Source organism: Triticum urartu, chromosome 3 (genome assembly GCF_003073215.2).
Source record: "Triticum urartu cultivar G1812 chromosome 3, Tu2.1, whole genome shotgun sequence".
NCBI classification, from domain to species: Eukaryota; Viridiplantae; Streptophyta; class Magnoliopsida; order Poales; family Poaceae; genus Triticum; species Triticum urartu.
The window spans coordinates 382,892,894-382,913,989 of NC_053024.1; positions in this window are offsets into that span (position 1 = coordinate 382,892,894).

The following is a 21,096-nucleotide window of genomic DNA, read 5'->3' on the forward strand; positions in this document are numbered from 1 at the left end:
ATTGGAAATGATATAGAATTTCTGGATAGCATAAAAGGATACTTGAATAAGAATTTTTCAATGAAAGACCTCGGTGAAGCTGCTTATATATTAGGCATCAAGATCTATAGAGATAGATCGAGATGCTTAATAGGAATTTCACAAAGCACATACCTTGATAAAGTTTTGAAGAAGTCCAAAATGGATCAGTCAAAGAAAGGGTTCTTGCCTGTGTCACAAGGTGTGACATTGAGTCAGACTCAAAGCCCGACCACTGCAGAAGATAGAGAGAAAATGAAAGTCATTCACTATGCCTCAACCATAGGATCTATCATGTGTGTTATGTTGTGTACCGGACTTGATGTGTGCCTTGCCATCAGTTTGGCATGGAGGTACCAAAGTAATCCAGAGTGGATCACGAGACAGCGGTCAAGAACATCCTGAAGTACCTGAAAAAGACCAATGATACGTTTCTCGTTTATGGAGGTGACGAATAGCTCGTCGTAAATGGTTACATAGATGCTAGCTTCGACACTAATCCGGATGAGTCTAAGTCACAAACCAGATACGTGTTTATATTGAATGGTGGAGCTGTCAGTTGGTGCAGTTCCAAGCAGAGCGTCGTGACGGGATCTACGTGTGAAGTAGAGTACATAGTTGCTTCGGAAGTAGCAAATGAAGGTGTCTGGATGAAGGAGTTCATATCCGATCTAGGTGTAATACCTAGTGCATCAGGTCCAATGAAAACACTTTGTGACAATACTAGAGCAATTGCCTTGGCGAAGGAATCTAGATTTCACAAGAGAACCAACCACATCAAGAGATGCTTCAACTCCATTCATGAACAAGTCAAGGATGGAGACATAGAAATTTACAAGATACATACTGATATGAATGTAGAAAACATGTTGACTAAGCCTCTTCCATGAGCAAAACATGATAAGTACCAAGACTCCATGGGTGTTAGATTCATTACAATGTAATCTAGATTATTGCCTCTAGTGCAAGTGGGAGACTGAAGGAAATATGCCCTAGAGGCAATAATAAAGTTGTTATTTTATATTTCCTTATTCATGATAGAGGTTTATTATTCATGCTAGAATTTTATTGATCGGAAATTTAAATACATGTGTGAATACATAAACAAATACCGTGTCCCTAGTATGCCTCTACTAGACTAGCTCGTTGATCAAAGATGGTTAAGCTTTCCTAACCATGGACATGTGTTGTCATTTGTTAACGCGATCACATCATTAGGAGAATTATGTGATGGACAAGACCCATCCGTTAGCTTCGCATAATTATCATTCAGTTTTATTGCTATTGCTTTCTTCATGTCAAATACATATTCCTTCGACTATGCGATTATGCAACTCCCAGATACCGGAGGAATACCTTGTATTCTATAAAACGTCACAACATAACTGGGTGATCATAAACATGTTCTACAGGTATCTCCAAAGGTGTTTGTTGAGTTGGCATAGATCAAGATTAGGATTTGTCACTCCGAGTTTCGGAGAGGTATCTCTGGGGCCTCTTGGTAATACACATCATAAGCTTGCAAGAAAATGACTAAGGAGTTAGTCATGAGGTGATGTATTGTGGAACGAGTAAAGAGACTTGCCGGTAACGAGATTGAACTAGGTATAGAGATACCAACGATCGAATCTCGGGCAAGTAACATACCGATGGACAAAGGGAATTGTGTATGTTGTAATAACGGTTCGACCGATAAAGATCTTCGTAGAATATTGTAACGCCCCGAGACCGATGTGCCAGGTGTCCTCCAGTTATTCGCTGTTGTGCCTTGTCATTGCTTGCGTGTCATGCATGTCATATCATGTCATCATGTGCATTTCATTTGCATACATGTTCGTCTCATGCATCCGAGCATTTTCCCCGTTGTCCGTTTTGTAATCCGGCGCTCCTATGTCACCCGGTGTCCCTTTCTACCTCTTTTCATGCGCGGGTGTTAAACGTTTTTGAATTGGACCGAGACTTGTCATGCGGCCTTGGTTTACTACCGGTAGACCGCCTGTCAAGTTTCGTGCCATTTGGACTTCATTTGATACTCCAACGCTTAACCGAGGGGCCGAAAAGGCCTCATGTGTGTTGCAGCCCAACACCTCTCCAAAGTGGCCCAAAACCCACTTAAACCTCCTCCATCATCTCAGTCGTTTGATCACGATCGCGTGGCCAAAAACCGCACCTCATTTGGAGCTTCCTAGCTCCCTCTACCTCTATAAATACATCCCCTCCCGAAAATCTCGGGTCTTCTCCCCCCAAACCCTAGAAATCCGCCTTCCTCACCGCCGGACGTGTCTGATTTGGGATGGACACGTCCGCTTCCTCCTTCGCCACCTATCGGGAGCCGACACGTGGGGCAGTCGCCCCACTTCACCGCCGCGGGCCCGAGAGCCCGTCTCCGGCCCTCCCGCCGTCCGTTCGGGCCGAGCCGCCCCCGAGCGCCCGCCTCAGCTCCTCGCCCGCGCCTCGCGTCGACGGCCGCCATCGTTGTCGCGACGCTCGCCGCCATCGCCAGTCGCCGCCCCGACGCCCCTCTACCTCGCCGCGCCGCCGCGGGACCTCGCCGGCACCAACCACCACTCCGGCCGGGTTCCTCCTCGCCCCACCTCGCCGCCCCCTCCGTCCACCACTCCGGCCGACTCCAGCGCCTACAGGAACGCCGGCATCCTCGGCTTCCGCGCCGCGATCCGGATCTAAGATCGCCGCTATAGTAAACCCTAGTTGGGGGTTGACTTTTCCCTTCCCTCTCAGTAATTTATGCATACTTTGGCATGCCATAATTTCCGCATCGTAGCTCCGATTTGTGCGTGTAGCATATCAAAATGTTCATCTCGATGAGTACATCATTTTATCTCATTGCATCATTTTCATTTGAGCTCATCTTGATGCCCAAAATGCTGTTGGAAGAGGGCTATGTGAGGAATATGTCAGATCTGTTTCAGCAAATGGCATTTTGTCATTTTTGCCATGATTAATGTGTGCATGCTATGATCCTGAGCTCTACATGTGTTTTGTTAAATGCCGTGCCATCTTTACAGGGGTGTATGCCATGTATTTTTGTGATATTCATGGTGACTAGCACAAGCTTGCAAAGTAGCGTAATCGGTAATGCTGATTTCAGGGACTTAGAATTTCACCAAGTCCTTGTCCTGATTTTGTTGTTATGCCACATGTTCATGTTGTTTCCTAGTGATCCGTGCCTCTTTTGAGGATGATAATTAAGGATGTTTTGTTAACATTGTGGTGCTATATCCATCCATGTCTTTGTTTGGATTTATGGAGCACCCTAGCTTGAGTCAATCGAGCTCTACTTTTGCTATAAATTGATCCTGGCAGATTGTTCACATGTTTACCAATTTTGCCGAGGATGTTGCTATTGATCCGCGCATGCTATGTTGTTGTTCTTGACATGTCTAGCTTCTATGCCATGTCTTCTTGATGGGTGTATGCTTAGTTTGTCATGCCATTCTCTATAGTGAGTGCATCGAGCTCGTAAACATGCCTACTCGTTAACTGATTTGCATGCTCCAGTTTTTCACGAAGTCTGAATCTGTTTGTGTTTTTGCCATGTTCACATGCTTGCAATTGTATTTTCTGATCCCTTTTGGCTCAAGGTCACTAAGGGACTTTTGTTAAGTGCTTTGAGTAGCTTCATTCCATGCCTTGCTTTTCCATGTTAAGTTCCTGTAGCATGTAGTTTTCATGCTCTAAAGTTTGCTTCCTGCTGATAAATTCCTGACATGCTGTTAATTCCACTAAGTCTGAAACCTGTTATCATTTGCACTTTTGCCATGCTTGTTTGAACCTGCTATTGAGTGAATTAGCCGTAGCTCAGTGTTCATCTTTTGTCCAGCATCATGAGTGGATCCCTGTCATGTATTTTGTTGCCATGTTTGAGTGTAGTAGGATATTTATCTTGATGCATTTAGATGGCTACTTGTTGTTTATCGCAGACCGGTGCCATATTTGTTTTGCTTGCCATTTCCAAACCGTGCATCCGATTCCGGAGATCTTTATATCGATTTCAACCGAAACCACCTCACCTTTCCAGTGGCACTCTTGGTTTTCCATGTTGAGGCCAGGTTCAATCATTCCTTTCCAAATCATGCATATGTATCACACACCGCATCCCGCATATCATACCATGTCCGTGTGTGGTTTGTTTACTATGTTGTGTGTTTGTTTCCGGTGTTTCTTCTTCGGGTTGGTTCCGATAACGTCGCGTTTGTGAGGACCCGTTCGACTATGTCCATTTGTCTTCTTCATGGACTCGTTCTTCTTCCTTGCGGGATTTCAGGCAAGATGACCATACCCTCGAAATCACTTCTATCTTTGCTTGCTAGTTGCTCGCTCTTTTGCTATGCTTATGCTGCGATACCTACCACTTGCTTTCATGCATCCCATATTGTTAAGCCAATCCTCTAACCCACCTTGTCCTAGCAAACCATTGTTTGGCTATGTTACCGCTTTTCTCAGCCCCTCTTATAGTGTTGTTAGTTGCAGGTGAAGATTGGAGTTTGTTCCTTGTTGGAACATGGATATTTTGTTGGGATATCACAATATCTCTTATTTAATTAATGCATATATATACTTGGTAAAGGGTGGAAGGCCCGGCCTTATGCCTGGTGTTTTGTTCCACTCTTGCCGCCCTAGTTTCCGTCATATCGGTGTTATGTTCCCGGATTTTGCGTTTCTTACGTGGTTGGGTTATAATGGGAACCCCTTGATAGTTCACCTTGAATAAAACTCCTCCAGCAAGGCCCAACATTGGTTTTACCATTCGCCACCTAGCCTTTTCTTTCCCTTGGGTTCTGCAGACTTAAGGGTCATCTTTATTTAACCCCCGGGCCAATGCTCCTCTGAGTGTTGGTCCAACCTGTCAGCTGCCGGTGGCCACCAGGGGAAACTCTGGGATGGCCTACCAGAACCTTGGACAATCCGGTGTGCCCTGAGAACGAGATATGTGCAGCTCCTATCGGGATTTTTCGGCACATTCGGGTGGCTTTATTGGACTTGTTTTACCATTGTCGAGGATGTCTTGTAACCTGGATGCCGAGTCTGATCGGAATGTCTTAGGAGAAGGAATATCCTTCGTTGACCGTGAGAGCTTGTGATGGGCTAAGTTGGGACACCCCTGCAGGGATTTGAACTTTCGGAAGCCGTGCCTGCGGTTATGGGCAGATGGGAATTTGTTAATGTCCGGTTGTAGAAAACCTAAAGTTGATCTTAATTAAAATACATCAACCGCGTGTGTAACCGTGATGGTCTCTTCTCGGCGGAGTCCGGGAAGTGAACACGGTGTTGGAGTAATGCTTGACGTAGGTTGTTCTAGGATCACTTCTTGATCATAGTTGTTCGTCCGTGCTTTGCCTTCTCTTCTTGCTCTCTTTTGCAAATAAGTTAGCCACCGTATATGCTAGTCGCTTGCTGCAGCTCCACCGCATACCATTACCTTACCTATAAGCTTAAATAGTCTTGATCGCGAGGGTGTAAGATTGCTGAGTCCCCGTGACTCACAGATACTTCCAAAACTAGTTTGCAGGTGCCGATGTTACCGAGCAAGTGACGCAACCAAGCTCAAGGAGGAGCTCGATGAAGATCTTGTCCTTTGTGTTGTTTCGTTCTAGTTGATCAGTAGTGGAGCCCAGTTGGGGTCGATCGGGGATTTGTGTAGCATTTGGGGTAGTCTTCTTTCATTTTGGTTTCGTAGTCGGACCTTGATTGTATCTGGATGATGTAATGCTTTATTCATGTATTGTGTGAAGTGGCGATTGTAAGCCAACTATGTATCTCTTTCCCTTATGTATTACATGGGTTGTGTGAAGATTACCTCACTTGCGACATTGCTTTTAATGCGGTTATGCCTCTAAGTCGTGCTTCGACACGTGGGAGATATAGCCGCATCGAGGGCGTTACAAGTTGGTAATCAGAGCCTTCCCTGACCTTAAGAGCCCCCTGCTTGATTGAATCGATGGCGTTATTGAGTCTAGAAATGTTTTGAGTCATTTAGGAACTATATATATCGGAGAGTTAGGACTTCTTTTTACTCCTCAGTCCCTTCGTCGCTCTGGTGAGACATCCTGACGTAGAGTTTTGTTTCTTCTCTTCTAAATTTCACTAAATTATTTTTTGGATCACGCGGGTATCTTGGAATCGTTCCGATGGTTTTGTGACGAGAACATTGTTCTTGGTGCCCCCTGACATTTAGGGGTTGTGGCAGTGTCCCGGGGAGTTGAGCTCCGAGGTGTTGTCGTCACAATTTTATCGTTGCAGTTCTGGAATACCTGAGATTAGTTTCAGCCGATATCGAAAATCTCTTTTATGCAGTTGTTGGTGAGATAACCTTGACGCCACCCAGTACTGGGGCGGGAGTTCGGGAGTATTGCCATAACTCGTATAATGAATGCTTTTCGAAGGTTGAGGTAAACGATTTCCGAAGTTTTCTTGGTTATGTGTTGAAGGATGGATATAGCTGGATGTAGGATTTGTTAGTTTTGGGTGAGATATTATGATTCCCCTGTATCCCCAACACCTGATTGCATAACCAAAAAGTTTCAGGAGTTTATAAGTGGTAATTCAAGTAGCTCTTAGGATATCTTTCTGACAGATGTATGATATGAAATTGGGGTTCGACGTCTAGTGGTCCGCCTATCCATGGTTGATTTTAGAGTGGTCTCGCTGTGTCTTAAAGAGTCCTTGGCTATGCTGACTCGGGGACGCTTCGTATGTCATGTGCACTGACTTGTACATGATGGTGTTGTACAATCGAGCCCGTGTAGGCCCCACCACGAAAACTTCGGACGAAATCTCTATCATATGTTTGTTCCGGCTTATTCTACAAGCCAATCCTTTGTTTTGTTTTGTTTTGAGTTGTGGTATTCGAGTTGCTTCGAAGTCAAATGTTGATTACATCCCTTGTCTAAGTGGTGTTCTCATATTCCTATGTGAATACTAATCCTTCTTGACCATCGAGATTGTCTTGCCAATCCTTTTCACCGGTGTGTTTCTCTTCAAGTGGATCCGATCTTTTCAACATCCGCAAGATTCAATCTAAGCTCTCAACGTTGTTTGTTTCATCCATCTCAAGTTGCCTTTGTTTTCCCCCCCTCCCCCCCTTGTTTTTTCAAGGACTCAGATTTCTTAATTAAGTATCCTTTTATTCATGTGAAGTCTCTCCATTCTTTTCCTTCATGTTCTTATCCGGCGATTCTCATGAAGATTCTAATGGAGCTTCAAGCTCATCATTCTCGGTTTTTTTTCTTCTCTGGTGGATTCAAGTTTTCTGTGTTGATCATATTCTTTTCCTTGCTTCAAATGCCTTCTCATAACGGTGCACCTCATAATAATTCACTTCTCACTATTCATTTGTTACGGAGTGCTCAAGATATCTCGAAGATTCGTGTTTCCACTTTGCATTCGTTCAAGATCTTTCGAGGATGTTCTCTCATTCAAGCCTATTAATTCAACCGGTGCAATCTTTCTTTTAAATCATTTCAACGGTGTTTCTTTTGAGTGGGCCCTAACCCACAGGTCTTTTCCCAGGATCTTACCTGACTCTTCTATTTTTCCCGGAGCTATCCTAAATTCTTTTTGAAGTTTGACGCAAGAATGAATTATCATTAGTTAGATGGTTTCTCCAAGATCTTTCAAATTCTTTTCATCGTTGGTTCAATCTTTCCAATTTTAATTCAAGAGTGCCTCTACAATTTTTGGTGGTGTTTCTCGTTGTCTTTCTCATCATTTGAAGACCGAAGAAGAGTTTTTCCTCCATATCTTGCTTCATTCTCTTCAAGATTCGTGGCTCTAGTTTGTTGCCATCCTCTCATAATTATTTTCGATTGTGAGAATTGTTTTCACCCATCTGGAATAATTCAGGAGTCTTTTCAGTTTGATTATCCGGAGCCCACCATCTAAGATCTATTCATTCCAGCTTTCAGCTCTCATACTCTAAATCATACCGGTGCTTAAATCAAGGATGCTCTAATCAACTCGTGATCTCTTCGTTCTCTTGTATCTAAACTCTCTCATGTATCTTCGTTCATTTGCTAATTCTTATCCCGGTGATTCATCCCTTTACTTCGTTCATTTTCAAATTCTTACGGTGGTTCGTTCAAGAGATCTCTTCTTTTGTTACGTATCAAGTCATTCGTTCTTTCCAATCCTACCGCTGGTTTCGTGAAGACATTCTCAAGTTTAAGTTATACCTATCTTAATCCTTTCTACGAGAATAAGTAGTATGCCAAATCCATTGATTGTCATCAATTTAATTGGTGAAGGATAAGCATAATGTAATTCTTATTCTTGTTTCATCGAGTGAACTCAATTCCTTATTCCAGAGGCTTATCAAATTCCTGATTTCATTTGTTTCATCTTTTCTTTTCCCAGAGTTTCAAGATCTCTCATTTATCTCGTCGCAAAGCTTCATTCAATCATTGCAAGGTTTCAATCTTATTATTTTCATCTTTTTTTCATTATCCTTTGTTTACCGGAGTTCTTTCATGAAGGTTCTACATGATGGTTCATCAAGGAGTTATTTCCTTCTCGAAGCGTTCATCAAGATTCTTTTCAGAGGAGCTCAAGTATTCTTCTTCGTGCAATCCAGAGTGCAATTCTTTCTACTGTATCATTGGAGGTGGTATTATGTCATTCTTGATAATTTGAGTTCATGTTTCATGATTCACATGTTGTCAAGAATGAGATATTTTAAATCCATCAACCTCTTCATTGAAGTTATCTTGGGTTATACTCCACCTAAAACTTTCCCTAAGGGTTGTTGCTAATTATGGTGCTTGTAAATGACCCAAGTTCTTCATTTATCCTTTCGGTGAGATAAGTTTCTCGTCTCCTTGTTCTTATCAATCCAATTCTTTTTCCCGTGAGTGGCAGGTTGTCACCTCATAATTTGAGATGTATTCCATAAGACCATATCAAGCGTATTCGTTTCGTTGTTGGTGTTCCAAACACTTCGCTCGACCCGTCTCCTAAGGATGCCATCTCAAGCTCTTTTGTGGCATAAGATGGCATTTTCTTCTCCATTCTTTTTTTCAATTATCTATCTTCTATTTCTTTCTTCCGGAGGCATTGTGATGTTTCTCTCTTCAACCCATCTTCTTGTCTTGTCAGGATCGTGTTTGATTCATGCTTATCTTTCCAACCGGAGTGCTGTTCGAATTTGTTCTTCCTTCTTCCTTTTTCCGAACGGAGTGTTTTTCAACTTCGTCATCTCTGTTGTATTCTTTTCTCACAATGGCTTAACCTTTTCAAGGTTCTTTGTTTCACTCATTTGTCAAAGAAGCAACTTAGTTTTACCTCTTCTCTTTCTCTTCCGTTTTTTTCCTCCGGTGCCATTCTAGATCTCGGGACGAGATCCTCTCATAGTGGTGGAGTGTTGTAACGCCCTGAGACCGATGTGCCAGGTGTCCTCCAGTTATTCGCTGTTGTGCCTTGTCATTGCTTGCGTGTCATGCATGTCATATCATTTCATCATGTGCATTTCATTTGCATACATGTTCGTCTCATGCATCCGAGCATTTTCCCCGTTGTCTGTTTTGCAATCCGGCGCTCCTATGTCACCCGGTGTCCCTTTCTACCTCTTTTCATGTGCGGCTTTTAAACGTTTTCGGATTGGACCGAGACTTGTCATGCGGCCTTGGTTTAATACCGGTAGACCGCCTGTCAAGTTTCGTGCCATTTGGACTTCGTTTGATACTCCTACGGTTAACCGAGGGACCGAAAAGGCCTCGTGTGTGTTGCAGCCCAACACCTCTCCAAAGTGGCCCAAAACCCACTTAAACCTCCTCCATCATCTCGGTCGTTCGATCACGATCGTGTGGCCGAAAACTGCACCTCATTTGGTGCTTCCTAGCTCCCTCTACCTCTATAAATAGATCCCCTCCCGAAAATCTCGGGTCTTCTCCCCCAAACCCTAGAAATCCGCCTTCCTCGCTGCCGGACGTGTCCGATTTGGGCCGGACACATCCGCTTCCTCCGCCGCCACCTATCGGGAGCTGACACGTGGCGCAGTCGCCCCACTTCTCCGTCTCCGGCCCGAGAGCCCGTCTCCGGCCCTCCCGCCGCCCGTCCGGGCCGAGCCGCCCCCGAGCGCCCGCCTCAGCTCCTCGCCTCGACGGCCACCGCCATCGTCAGCTCGCCGTCTCCGTCGCAGAGCTCGCCGCCACCGCTGGTCGCCGCCCCGACGCCCCTCTACGTCGCCGCACCGACGCGGGACCTCGCTGGCACCAACCACCACTCCGGCCGGGTTCCTCCTCGCTCCACCTCGACGCCCCCCTCCGTCCACCACTCCGGCCGACTCCGGCGCCTACAGGAACACCGGTGTCCTCGGCTTCCGCGCCGTGATCCGGATCTGAGATCGCCGCTACAGTAAACCCTAGTTGGGGGTTGACTTTTCCCTCTCCTCTCAGTAATTTATGCATACTTTGGCATGCCGTAACTTCCGCATCGTAGCTCCGATTCATGCGTGTAGCATATCAAACTATTCGTCTCGACGAGTACATCATTTCATCTCACTGCATCATTTTCATCTGAGCTCATCTTGATGCCCGAAATGCTGTTGGAAGAGGGCTATGTGAGTAATATGTCAGATTTGTTTCAGCAAATGGCATTTTGTCATTTTTGCCATGATTAATGTGTGCATGCTATGATCCTGACCTCTACATGTGTTTTGTTAAATGCCATGCCATCTTTACAGGGGTGTATACCATGTATTTTTGTGATATTTGTGGTGAATAGCACAAGCTTGCAAAGTAGCGTAATCGGTAACGCTGATTTCAGGGACATAGAATTTCACTAAGTCCTTGTCCTGATTTTGTTGTTATGCCATATGTTCATGTTGTTTCCTAGTGATCTGTGCCTCTTTTGAGGATGATCAGTAAGGATGTTTTGTTAAAATTTTGGTGCTATATCCATCCATGTCTTTGTTTGCATTTATGGAGCTCCCTAGCTTGAGTCAATCGAGCTCTACTTTTGCTATAAATTGATCCTGACAGATTGTTGACATGTTTAGCAATTTTGCCGAGGATGTTGCTATTGATCCGTGCATGCTATGTTGTTGTTCTTGCCATGTCTAGCTTCTATGCCATGTCTTCTTTATGGGTGTATGCTTAGTTTGTCATGCCATGCTCTGTAGTGAGTGCATCGAGCTCGTAAACATGTCTACTCGTTAAGTGATTTGCATGCTCCAGTTTTTCACTAAGTCTGAATCTTTTTGTGTTTTTGCCATGTTCACATGCTTGCAATTGTATTTTCTGATCCCTTTTGGCATAAGGTCACTAAGGGACTTTTGTTAAGTGCTTTGAGTAGCTTCATGCCATGCCTTGCTTTGCCATGTTAAGTTCCTGTAGCATGTAGTTTTCATGCTCTAAAGTTTGCTTCCTGCTGATAAATTCCTGACATGCTGTTAATTCCACTAAGTCTGAAACCTGTTATCATTTGCACTTTTGCCATGCTTGTTTGAACCTGCTATTGAGTGAATTAGCCGTAGCTCAGTGTTCATCTTTTGTCAAGAATCATGAGTGGATCCCTGCAATATATTTTTTTTCCATGTTTGAGTGCAGTAGCTTATTTATCTTGATGCATTTAGATGGCTACTTGCTGTTTATCGCAGACCGGTACCATATTTGTTTTGCTTGCCATTTCCAAACCGTGCATCCGATTCCGGTGATCTTTATATCGATTTCAACTGAAATCACCTCACCTTTCCAGTGGCACTCTTGGTTTTCCAAGTTGAGGCCTTCAATCATTCCTTTCCAAATCATGCATATGCATCACATACCGCATCCCGCATATCATACCATGTTCGTGTGTGGTTTGTTTACTATGTTGTGTGCTTCTTTCCGGTGTTGCTTCTTCGGGTTGGTTCTGATAACTTCGCGTTTGTGAGGACCTGCTCGACTACGTCCGTTTGTCTTCTTCATGGACACGTTCTTCTTCCTTGCGGTATTTCAGGCAAGATGACCATACCCTCGAAATCACTTCTATCTTTGCTTGCTAGTTGCTCGCTCTTTTGCTATGCTTATGCTGCGATAACTACCACTTGCTTTCATGCCTCCCATATTGTTAAGCCAAGCCTCTAACCGACCTTGTCCTAGCAAACCATTGTTTGGCTATGTTACCGCTTTTCTCAGCCCCTCTTATAGCGTTGTTAGTTGCAGGTGAAGATTGGAGTTTGTTCCTTGTTGGAACATGGATATTTTGTTGGGATACCACAATATATCTTATTTAATTAATGCATCTATATACTTGGTAAAGGGTGGAAGGCCCGGCCTTATGCCTGGTGTTTTGTTCCACTCTTGTCGCCCTAGTTTCCTTCATATCGGTGTTATGTACCCGGATTTTGCGTTCCTTACGCGGTTGGGTTATAATGGGAACCCCTTGACAGTTCGCCTTGAATAAAACTCCTCCAGCAAGGCCCAACATTGGTTTTACCATTCGCCACCTAGCCTTTTCTTTCCCTTGGGTTCTGGAGACTCAAGGGTCATCCTAAACCCCCGGGCCAGTGCTCCTCTGAGTGTTGGTCCAACCTGTTAGCTACCGGTGGCCACCGGGGGCAACTCTGGGCTGGCCTACCAGAACCTTGGAAAATCCGGTGTGCCCTGAGAACGAGATATGTGCAGCTCCTATCGGGATTTGTCGGCACATTCGGGTGGCTTTGCTGGACTTGTTTTACCATTGTCGAGGATGTCTTGTAACCTGGATGCCGAGTCTGATCGGAATGTCTTGGGAGAAGGAATATCCTCCGTTGACCGTGAGGGCTTGTGATGGGCTAAGTTGGGACACCCCTGTAGGGATTTGAACTTTCGAAAGCCGTGCCCGTGGTTATGGGCAGATGGGAATTTGTTAATGTCCGGTTGTAGAAAACCTGAAGTTGATCTTAATTAAAATACATCAACCGCGTGTGTAACCGTGATGGTCTCTTCTCGGCGGAGTCCGGGAAGTGAACACGGTGTTGGAGTAATGCTTGATGTAGGTTGTTCTAGGATCACTTCTTGATCATAGTTGTTCGTCCATGCTTTGCCTTCTCTTCTCGCTCTCTTTTGCGAATAGGTTAGCCACCGTATATGCTAGTCGCTTGCTGCAGCTCCACCGCATACCATTACCTTACCTATAAGCTTAAATAGTCTTGATCGCGAGGGTGTAAGATTGCTGAGTCCCCGTGACTCACAGATACTTCCAAAACCAGTTTGCAGGTGCCGATGTTACCGAGCAAGTGACGCAACCAAGCTCAAGGAGGAGCTCGATGAAGATCTTGTCCTTTGTGTTGTTTCGTTCTAGTTGATCAGTAGTGGATCCCAGTTGGGGTCGATCGGGGATCTGTAGCATTTGGTGTAGTCTTCTTTCATTTTGGTTCCGTAGTCGGACCTTGATTGTATTTGGATGATGTAATGCTTTATTCATGTATTGTGTGATGTGGCGATTGTAAGCCAACTATGTATCTCTTTCCCTTATGTATTACATGGGTTGTGTGAAGATTACCTCACTTGCGACATTGCTTTCAATGCGGTTATGCCTCTAAGTCGTGCTTCGACACGTGGGAGATATAGCCGCATCAAGGGCGTTACAAATATGTAGGAGCCAATATGGGCATCTAGGTTCCTCTATTGGTTATTGACCGGAGAGGTGTCTCGGTCATGTCTACATAGTTCTCGAACCCATAGGGTCCACACGCTTAACATTCATTGATGATATAATGTTATATGAGTTATGTGATTTGGTGACCGAATGTTGTTCGCAGTCCCGGATGAGATCACCGACATGACGAGGAGTCTCGAAATGGTTGAGAGGTAAATATTGATATATAGGACAATAGTATTCAGACACCGGAAGTGTTTTAGAGGGTACCGGGTACTTACCGAGTCACCGGGAAGGAGTTTCGGGCACCCCTGACATAGCTATGGGCCTTATGAACCAAGAGCCCCCTCTTTCCTTCCCCCTTCTTCATACAAGGAAAGGTGCAAGGGGGCAGGAGGGCAGGAGCCCTAGGGCCGGCGGCCAGCCCCTTGGGGCGCACCCTGGCTGCCCTAGGCTGCCTCCTCCCCCTCCCACCTATATATATGTGGGGATGGGCACCACACAAGGACACAACATTGTCTTATCCGTGTGCGGCGCCCGCGTACACCACTTACTCCCTCGGTCATATTTTCGTAGTGCTTAGGCGAAGCCCTGCCGAGATCACATCACCATCACAGTCACCATGCCGTCGTGCTATCGGAACTCATCTACTTCCTCGTCGTATTGCTAGATCAAGAAGGAGGAGAATGTCACCGAGTTGAACGTGTGCAGAACGCGGAGGTGATGTGCATTCGGTACTAGATCAGTTGGAGCGTGAAGAAAGTTCGACTACATCAACCGCATTGTGAAACGCTTCCGCTTACGGTATACGAGGGTACGTAGACACACTCTCCCCCTCTCCTTGCTATGCACCTACATGGTTAGATCATTGCGTGTGCATAGAATTTTTTTTGTTTTCCATTCAACGATTCCCAACATCAACCCCTACTACATGAAGATGAAGGATGAGAGCAAGAAGGACAAGAACGTCAGGCACAGTGTCTGGCATGAGATACTGGATGAACAACATGTCAAGTACACGGCCAAGGATGCATACACAAGCTACGAGATGTACATGCGGATTGTTGACATGAGGGAGTGTCTTCTTCCTGCCCTAGACGAGGGATCGAGCCACAAAGCAGTGGTGGGAGCATCACAAGAAGTAGATGACTAGACGATCGTTTCTCCTAGTGTAGAATGCATGCAATTATTTATTGAGGTGTGTGCGAATGATCTGTATAGTCACTTATGTAGTTGGATGTTTATTTCCAGTCTAGAATTCTAATCATGGTATTAGAATAGTTATTTGGATCACAGCCAGCCCTATAAGGGCCTGACTTCTCCCTCCCGAACTTCCCAAACTCGCAGATGAAAAAAAGCCACACCTCGCGCCCACCACTTCCCCCCAATCCCAACCTCCCCGATCCAGCGCCTCCCCCCCGGGGCCACCGCCGCCGCCACTGGCTCCGGTGCGCGGCCTCCCCGGCCATCACCTGTTCTCCTCCGCCGGCGAGCCCCCACGACTGTCCTCCGCCGAGCAGCCCTCTCCCCTGACCTCCAACCACCGGCATGGCCCGCCCCCACCCTCTAACCGCCGGATCCCGCCGCCGCGGACATACTCCAACCATCGGATCCCGCCGTCGTGGTGCTGCTCCAATTGCCAGATCCCGCCACCGCCACCCGGGGTCCCGCACGCCCAGGATCCATGTCGCCGCTGCGGCCCGGGGTCCCATCGACGAGAGCACCCCACGACGTGAGGCACCCACCGGGTCGCAGCCGTATCCCGCCACCAGCCCCCAAGTGTAGCTTCCTCCGGCTCGGCCGACCTTCTCGCTCTGCAACCCGTGAACTGTCCATTTATTCCATGAGTGCCAGTTCTTTTATCTCATGTACTATGTGAACAAGTTCTGTAAGCTAGGAGCACCAATTCTTTTGATTTTTGGCCTGTGTCGAAGGAGCATGTTTCCCTGGATTCCAACTATAGGGGAATACGATGTCAAAAAAACCCAACTTATGGTGCTGACTTTCTTCCCGCGACCAATCTGAACTTGAGTGCCCTGCTTACTTCTTCCTCCTGAACCCCGTTCCTCTCAGCGTCCAATTTTAAACACTATATGTTGGGAAACGTTGCATGGAAAAGAAAAAATTCTATGCACATGCAATGGTCTATCCATGGAGATGCATAGCAACGAGGGGGGGGGGGGGTAGTCACTACAAAAAAATACACTTCCGTGATGATACGTGTTTGTCACAGTAGGTCGCGTTTTTTTTATGCATGTACATCCATGACGATTTTATGACAGAATCAAGGTAGTCATACCTGTGCTGTTGTAGAAGTGTTCCATGACATTACCAAAATTATCATCACGGAAGTATCCACTTCCATGACGATAAATCGTGCGTCACAGAAGTGCTTTCGTCAAGGGTGACCGACACGTGACATCCACCGTAACGGAACACCGTTAAGCTATCGGGTCGGGTTTTATAACCCGTTAACAGCCCCGACCAATTGGGATTTTCCACGTGTAAAATCATCATTGGCTGGAGGAAACACGTGTTGGCTCACCGTTGGGACAGATGTCATCCGCTCATTGGACCGAAGGCTCCTATGATACGGCGACACGTGGAACGGCCCAACAGAGGCCCATTCCTGTGAAAAGGCCGGCTCATTTGACTTGGTCAAAAGGTGGCGGGCCGGCCCACGGAAAGCCTGTTAACGGCCTATTCGCATATAGCCCATTTACAGCCTGCTAACCCAGGGCCCGTTACGCCCTATCCGAATTAGGCCCAGTAGCGTCATCTGGGCCGTCCAATATGATTCAGCCCGTTTTAACTTCCGACCCATGTGTGGCCCATCACTTCTTTCGGCCCATATGAGGACCTTTGTAACTCTTGGCCCATTAACGGCCCGTGGTGAAACTGGCCCGTAATGAACAGTGTATCACTCTATACCCATTAACGGCCCGTTATTCCATTGGGCCGTTTCCAGCCCAAGTTATCTTTCGGCCTTCTCAGGGCCCATTGATTCTTCGGCTCATTTGCAGCATTCGGTTACATACAGCCCGTTACTGTCATTTTCTGCTTGTGGGCCAAATTCAGCCCATCGTTACAGTCGGCCCGTTTGCGGACCGTTAATACGTTGGGCTGTTTTCATGTAAAAAAACCCGTTGGGCTGTTTTCATAGAGTTATAAAATACGGCCTATTAACGGCCCATTATGGTCCATGAATAGTACGACCTATGATTGGCGAAATGATGATACGCCCCGTAGAAGGCCCATGGATCCTACGGCCTGCATGAGGCCCATGGATAGTATGACCCGTAGAAGGCCCATGGATCATACGACCCATAGAAGTCCCATGGACCCTACGACCTGTAGAAGGCCCATGGACCCTAAGGCCCGTATAGAAGGCCGATGGATCCTACAGCCGGACGAAGGCCCATGGATCATACGGCCTACAGGAGGCCCATGGTTACAACAGTCCGTGTGTTGCCATGATTATTTTGGCCTAGTTACCAAAAATAGGCTATTGTGGCCACTAGAAAAAACAGAAAAAGAACTGCAATGACTACAAGCAAACAACTAAACAAGACAATAAGGAAATAAATAAGCAAGCAATTAATGCTAGCCTATTACCGCTATTACACATATTACATCCAGTGGGCATCAAAGTTCGCCACCAGTGCAAATATAGGGAACAAAGCAGCACATTACATACACTGGCCATCAAAATTGGCCACCAGTGCAAATAAACGCGGCAGCAAAACAAGAGCATAACTGAAACAACTTCAGAAGAGCTCAAGAAACGTTATCCTGGGTATCCACCATGCTGGCAATAAGCTTAGCAAGCTGATTAGCTTTGTCCTGTTTGGCGCTAAAATCCTCCAATGCTTGCTGTTGCACCAAAAAGTATGCATCTGAATGCTCCATGGACTTTCACAGTCCTTCCGCTTCTTGTCGTAGCACAGCTGATCGATGTCTTTCAGCTTGTAGTTGAGACTCAAGAAACCGAACTGATTCAGACAGTGAGTTTGAATAGCTTGTGCAAGCGGTAGTGGCCAGTAACTCGAACACTAAACCAAGACAGGACTTTGGGGTTGTCTCGCTGTCTTCAAGACAGTCTTCCTTAGCTGTTTTATCAGCTTTATTGGAGACCAACAAGGATGTGTCACTATCCTGAACCTTATCTGCATTACTTCCTTTACCATTGCTTAATAAGGCACTCTTCCCCAATATTCTGTCAGCATTCTAAAAGAAGAAAAAAGCAGACACATAACAAGTTTAGCATGTACTAGTATATGAAACTCATTTCGGTGAACCAGTTCATTAGTAAGGTGGACATGATTAAACTACCAAGTCTTCTATTGCCAAGTACTAGTACAAAATAAAAGCATCAAACAAACATATATCTATGTCCTATGGTCACTGCATTGTCTTGCCAAATCAAAATAGAGACACACATACAACTCAGTATAATATTTCCAAGATGGGAAGATACGCACATACGATTTAACAACATCAAATGCGGTAGATGCTAAACTATGACTAGCTGGTTGTGCTTCCTCCACAGGAATAGGCATACTAACTGGTGGAGTTGGGGTTCGCCGTGATAGTACTGGCCCTTTGGGCACTGGAGCTGCCTTACTAACTGCTCTTGTTTGGGAGCTCTGTGGTGGAGATGGTGCTGTGTCAACAGGAACTGGGTTACTATCGGCTGGGGTTGGGGTTAGATTGGGTGAAGCTGGTTCTCTGTCCATCGCAGTAGGGGTACAATCTGCGAGAGTTTGGGTTATGTGTGGTAGGGCTGGTTCTTGTGCATGTACAATCGGGGTGCTATCTCCACCAAGAGGTAGCACTGTTTTATTTGAAGACCGTGTTTTTAGTCCGCTAGATACTGGCATCACCCGCTCCAATTCAAATGACTGATAAACAGGAAACATAGTTGAATGTACAGACATTGTGTGAGAGACAGATGCAATAGATAGTGTGGAAAAAAGAGGGCACGAAATAGTTGACATGTATATTGTTTAACTAAAACGGATAGCATGGCATAATTTCACATATATGATGTCTATCTAAACTGGATATCATAGCATAACATAATTCAAAGATATGATGAATAACTAAACATGATCGCATGACATGTTATCTAAGTAATCAGGATCGCATCATTTAATACACATATGTGATTTATATGCTAAACACAGGACATTCGATATGATATCTGAACTAAGAACATGGTGTTGAATATTGTGTATATGATGTCTAAACTATGCAATGGAAGACACCGTATGCATGATATGAGCAGTATAACCGTGCCAAGTTAGAGCATACACCTCAGTGGGGGAATAGGACTGGTCATCTGTCTCTGAATCCATCTCTGAGGAGCTATCGGGACCCAACAAGAGATCTGCTTCGACAGGTATCACTGTCTGCTCTAAAGGCCTTGTTTTCACTCCTGATTTTTCCATCTCCCACCCAAATGGCTAATTCACAGGAAGAGTAGTTTAATGTACAAAGATGTCGACAAATGGAAAGGTAATGAAGAAAAGGATGGGCAAGATATCATTCAAATATATGATGCCTGGTTAAACAGGATGGTATTGCACATTTCACATATATTATGGCTGGCTAAAAAACATGAGACAACATAATTCCCATATATGATATAGAAATTAAACAGGTGGCATTACAGAACATGTCTAAACTAAGCAGATGACATATATGATGTCAAAAGTAGGCACCGTGTGACGCCCTCGATTCAATCGTACACTAATCATACACGCAAATGTGTACGATCAAGATCAAGGACTCACGGGAAGATATCACAACACAACTCTAGACACAAATTAAAATAATACAAGCCTTATATTACAAGCCAGGGGCCTCGAGGGCTCGAATACATAAGAGTCAGCGGAAGCAACAATATCTGAGTACAGACATGAGTTAGACAAGTTTGCCTTAAGAAGGCTAGCACAAAAGGAACAACGATCGAAAAGGCAAGGCCTCCTGCTTGGGAGCCTCCTAACTACTCCAAGTCGTCAGCGGTCGTCATGTAGTAGTAGGCACCCTCGGGGTAGCAGTAGTCTTCAGTGGTGTCGTCTGGCTCCTGGGATCCGTCATCTGGTCGCATCAATCGGGTATGGGGGAAAAGAAGTAGCAAAGAAACTGTGAGTACTGATCCAAAGTACTCGCAAGACTTACATCAGATCTAAACTAAGTATGCATCTGTATCAAAGGAATGGGTTGTATCTGTGGACTAAACTGCAGAATGCCATAAGGGAAGGGGAAAACCTAGCCTATCAAAGACTAGTATCTTCTGGAAACCACCATCTTGCAGCAACAGGAGGGAGTAGAGTAGCATAAAGGAAAGTAGCAGTAATGTTATCAACCTCGGCCAGAGATCCTTTCTCGACTCCCTGCGAGAAAGGAATCCCAGAGCCATACTATCCAAGGGTCCACACATTCCAAATCTCATCACCATCAAGTTCTCATCACAAGTATCCAGTTCTAGTTGTATCGATCGGGATACAACTCCGAGTGTCCGTTACCGTAGGACAGGCTATCGATAGATGTTACCTTCCCTGCAGGGGTGCACCAACTTACCCACCACGCTCGATTAACTCCGGCCGGACACACTTTCCTGGGTCATGCCCGGCCTCGGCCAAACAATACACCACAACCTGACCTAGGCTTAATAGAGAGGTCAACACGCTGGACTAAACCTATGCCCCCAGGGGTCATGGGCCATCTCCCCGGGAACTCCTGCACGTTGCGTACGCGGCCGGTGAGCAGACCTAGCTACCTCCTTCAACAAGGCAGGAGCTTACGCAGTCCAACCCGGCGTGCGCCGCTCAGTCGCTGACGTCGATTAAGCTTCGGCTGATGCATACGACGCAGAACGCCCATACTATGCCCACGTGATGGTTAGTGCTATTAGGCCAGAGGCCCCTTATATGAAATATCCAAATCGTAGTGTATTAGGAGCACACGGTAACGAGCAGAGACTCACGATCGATGTGACCCCGTCGCCCTGTCTCGAGTACTTGCGGCAAGGGCTAAGAATGCCCGGCCACGCCTCGTAGTATCTTGCGGGCACCTTCCAGGTCAACCTGACTCCACATCACTCACTATTAAGCTCGCGCGGGTACCCCTCAGGGCCGACCCGTCTTTAGTAACATGGCTCAATGCAAAGTCATAGTAACCATAGTAACTGTGTGTCTAACACCAAGGGGAAAACCCGAGGAATCACCCCCGGTGAATCCCACTCGATGTTATCATCAAGGTGAATGTAAGAGGATCCACCCTCGAGGTTCACATTTGATGGGTTGCACGACAGAGCCGTAACGGAAGTGGTTAAGGAGGAAATCACCCTCGATGACCTCGACCGTATAGCTACACTACAGAGATCTCATCAGGAGTGAGGTAAGAGGTTCCACCCTCGGCACTCGATGGTAACTGTGCAGAGTCGTACAACTAGGGGGGTGATGTGCGGTGTCGGGGCCTAGACGTCGATCATGTTGA